This window comes from Netta rufina (assembly GCF_964035555.1).
Source record: "Netta rufina genome assembly, chromosome: 7".
Classification (NCBI taxonomy): domain Eukaryota; kingdom Metazoa; phylum Chordata; class Aves; order Anseriformes; family Anatidae; genus Netta; species Netta rufina.
The window spans coordinates 24,354,519-24,359,110 of record NC_140130.1 but is presented as its reverse complement, the minus strand read 5'-3'; positions in this window follow the sequence as shown (position 1 = coordinate 24,359,110).

Genomic DNA, 4,592 nt, shown 5'->3' with positions numbered 1-4,592 from the left:
TAAAATTTAGTAGAAAGACGAGCTGTGTCTCGGGGTGCTCCTTTCCCGTCGCCTGGCCCCGTGTCCCAGCGGTGCCTCCGCTTCTCCCCCTGCCTCCTCCTCCCAGACAAGTTTTGGAGCAGGGCCCTTTTCCCCCGGCTTTCCACTTGTCCCAAAGCACCACGAAAGCTTCGAGAGGAGCTTGCCGGCTCCAAAATCGTTTTGTAGGTTAAAAAAAAAGCGTGTCACGAACGCCGTTCCCTGCTGATCTGGCAGGGAAATTAAAGGAGGGAAAAAGAAAAGCGGAGAACGATTTGGTTTTGCTGCGACGTAGCTGAGGTGGAAGGCAGTTCTGAGGGGGAAGCGGATTCTGGTTTTGTTTCTTTCCAACTAATTTGACTCATTACTGTTCCTGCAAGGCCGGCACAGCCCCAAAAGCGAGAAGCTTTTAGAGCCCTTTAAAACATCAGCTCCTTCCCTGCACGGCCAGGATGCCTGCAAGGCCGTCGGAGCGATTGGAAAAAAAAAATAAATTATAGATGGTCACACTTAATTTCTTTTCTCTCTCTTTTTTCTTTTTTTTTAAGGCACGCTTTATACCGATTCCCGCTATATTTTTATTTTATTTTATTTTATTTTTCCAAGCAAAGTAGGAAATACTTTTTCATCTCCTTCGCCTAATGGATTGGATGCGAAAAATATTTCCCTGGCAAGCGAACACCCCGAGAGTTGTTCGACTTGTCAGGATGTTATGGATCGGCCCCCGCGGCCCCCTGCCCCCGGAGCCGCCGCGTTTCCCCTCTCCTGTTGCTGCTCCCGGTGGCCCACGCCGTAATTGATGGCGCGGCTGCGTGCGTGTGTGTGACCTTGCATGCGGCTGCTGGAGCGAGCCGCCGCTCCCTTCCCCGCACCAGCCCCGCTTTCACGTGGCCAGGATGAATTTAGTGCTCCCGAAAGGACGCGGAGCCGAGTGGATTGGATGCGGGGAGAGGAGAGGGGGGGGATGATGATGACGATAATAATAATAATAATAATCCGCTGCCCGAAGGAGAGGCAAACAGGGGGATTTTTGTTCCTCTCTGGCTGCTGTTGCCCACTTGTTTAGGGCCTCGTGCACCCCGCAGGAGCGCCTCTGGGATGCGGGGCTGGAGGGCTCATCGTCCTCCTGGCCCCTCCGCCAGCACCCTGGGGCAGCCACCCTCAATTAAGGGGATTTTTTTTTTAAATTTTATTTTATTCGAAGTGGAAACAAGCTCGGACCGGAGCCTCGCGATTGGTTCCTGGCTAAATTGCAGCTCCAGGCTCAGTTGGCTGAACTGGGGCTTGTTGGATTTTTTTTTTAATTTTTATTTTTTTATTGCAATCTGCTCGCTTATTTCCCTTTCCAGGGGGTGATTGGAAGTAAAAACTCCCGTAAATCTGCAGCCGGGCTGGGGGGCGGCTTTGTGAGACCTCCCCACGCCGTTCCCATGTAGCTGGTTGAACGAGGTGAGCATCTCTATCCCTTTTAATGGGGGAAAAAATATTAAAAAAAAAAAGACAATCCCCATCCGAGGAGGACAGGCTGGAAGGAGAGCTCGTCCGCGCCGTGCCGTGCCCGCCCCGCGGGACAGCGCCGTGCAGCCCCGAATAAATAATCCTAAAAGGAAGGGGAGCTGTCAGGTGGGTTAGGCCCCGAGCCTGATCTACATGAGGAGCTGGCAGGAACGCCCTGCAGATAAATCATCCGGGTGAGAGGTATTTTTAAATACAACTTGTCCTTGCTGCTCGGCTCCGCAACCTTTATTTTCATGCTGCCGGTGGAGCCGAGCCCCTGCCTCCTCGGGGTGCCGAGGGGGATGGATTTGGGGTCTGCAGCTGGGGGAGAGCGGGGTCCCTGAGCCCAGAGCATCACCCACAGGCTGGGGACCCCCGTGTGCGACAGCTGGGCCCAAACCCACAATTTTGGCTGTCACCCTGTGAGGCCAGGCGGCTCGGGGTGGCCGAGGCAGCTGTCCCAGCCCGGCTCCTTCCCCCCCCGTGCCAGACACGAGGATTTACACGAGTTTTGATCCCGTTTTTACAGCCGGCACCTGTGAGACCAGCACCAGGCCGGGATGTCCGGGGGGGTCCCAAACCACAGCTCTTGCCCTGGGCAAACCGAGGCGCCGGGGGACAGCGGTGCTTGTGTCCCCAGCTGGGGTCCGGGCACCCTGCGAGGGACAGGGACCCTTTGGGTCCCCGGGGAGGGCAGGCTGGGTCTCCCGTGCACGGATCACCCCAAACTCGGGCCCGCAGAGCTGCTGAATCAGGCGCAGGGAGCGCGGCACAGCTGGTGCGGCCGGGGGGGCCGGGGGGGCCGCAGTTGCTCCTGACACTTTTGCCTCTGAATGTGATGATAAAACTCCCTTTCCCGATTAGCGCTGATCCCTCTGCCTCCAAAACAGTTGGCCCTAATGAACATACGGCCCAACAGCTGTAAGCGGTTATACATATGCATGGATATATATATTTATCCCCCCCCCCCCCTTCCCCTCCCCGCAGCCCCTCCATATATACTGGAGATCACAGCTGTTGCCATTCTTCCTCGCGATGCAGATCAGACGCTCTCTCTCTTTGGAGTCTTACTTGACCTATTTTGCAGGCGCAAGATTTTTTGTGATGATGATTTCCCCAGTTGGTGCTTTTGATTCCGCCTGAAACATCTTGATTGAAGGCAAACAATGGCAGCTCCGGCAGCCGGCAGCGCCCCGCACCCCACGCGCCGCCCGGCAGCCGCCACGCGACGGCTCCGGGGACGCTCCCCGGGGTGGCCGCTGCCTCCCACCCCGTCCCTTCCCTGTGCCCACCGAGCCCCCATCCTCTGCCACCTCCGGGACATCCCCTGCTCGGGCCCAAAATCTCGAGAAATGAGGGGATTTCCTCATAGGGATGCTCCCGGGGGGGATGTGGGTGCCCCAGCTGGGGGCTGCGCAGCCCCTGCGATGCTCTGAGCACCCCACGGGTGATGGGGACCTTCCCGTCCCCTTCCCCATGGGGTCCCTGTCTCTGCTCACTGCTCATTGTAGGGTTTTGGGACCGGCCCCACAGCCTCCCCAGCCATCCCCCTGGAGAAGGGCCCCGAAGCGGCCACGTCCCAGGAGCACACAAAGCCATTTTTCGTTTGGCTTTTCCGTCTGAAGTGTGTCCCTCATCCCTGTTTCTACAGCAACTGGGAAGTTCACGGCCTGGCCTGGATGGAGGGGACGAAACAGCCGAGGGGGAAAGGAGAAGGGAGCTAGAAATAAGTTTTTAGGGTCAGAAGGCGGCGCTGGACGGCTCCGTCCTGGGCACGGGGAGGCCACGGGGTCACTGCAGCTGGGGCAGGGCTCTGAGCCCGTCCCCGTCCCTCCGGCACCAGATGTGATGTGGGCAGCGGGGGCCAAATCTGGGAGCAGAAAACTTCATCCATCGGGACCTGCCGTGAAATGGGGCTCCAAAAGCAGCACGGGGCCCTCACATGGCTCGAGGAGCACTGGGGGGGCCCCCTCTGCCCGGTCCCAACCCTACAGCAGCCCCTCCGTGGTGTGAGGGGAGAGAGCGACCTCCGAAATTCACTTTCCTTAAAAAAACAAAAAAACAAACCAACGACGAGCCGACGGTGCTTCATCTTATGCAGCGAGTCTCTTCATTTATTCATTACGAGATAATACCCAAATCTGGCTAATTAATATTCCTGCATCTTTTCCAAGGGCTGATGAGGTATCTTAAACATCTCGCCGAGATGGGCTTTCATATTTATAAGGTTGATGCGCGAACCTAAATTGACGGCAGCTAAATATACTCCTCATGTTTAAGCATGGGGCTGCGATCCTGGGGAGGGGGGGTCCTGGGGTGCACGCCCCGGCCCTAAATGGGACCCTGGGAGGGGTCGTCAGCCCAAAAAGGCTCCCCCGGGCTGGGGTGTGACACTGGGGTGTCTTTCTGCAGGAGATTTCCCGGTCTAATGGCAGTGGAGCCGGTGGAGATTTGGGGTCTGAGCTCCCCGCCCCGGGGGCGGTGCAGGTGCCGGAGCAGGGAGCGCGGGGTCGCGCTGAAATCCTTCTGCGGGGTTAAAAATAGGACCTGGTGGCGAAGCGGGAGCCTGGTTTGCATTCTCCCTCGTTATGCTGATTGCTTATTTACGTCTATGCAAATGGTGCAAGAAGCAGCGGCTCCTCCACCTGGGGACCCTTTGGCTCAGAGGAGCCCCAGCCTTGCTGGGTAAGTCCCTAAAACGCCGGAGGAGCAGGATCCCAACCCTATTACTTCCCGGGACTGCCACCCGGTCTGTGGGATCATGCTGAGGATGAAGCATCCACCCCGTGACGTGCTTGGTGCCCAAGCACACCGATGGCACCGCTCGCCCCGTGCCGCCAGCTGTGCGTGTCCGGCCCCAGCTGTTCCCCATCAGCCTGCCCCCACCCGCCCGCGCCGCTGGGCCCCGAGATCCTTTTTCCACCCGGCCCCATGTCCTTCATCAGGCACCAATTTGGTCCGGCCCAGCTGCTCGTTTTTCTTTCCACCCCGTGACATGTTTTCACCCGGCTCCTAATCCGTCTCCTTCCATTCACAGCTCGAGCTGTTTATGGATGGGCCCCCGCTCGCCCCCTCCT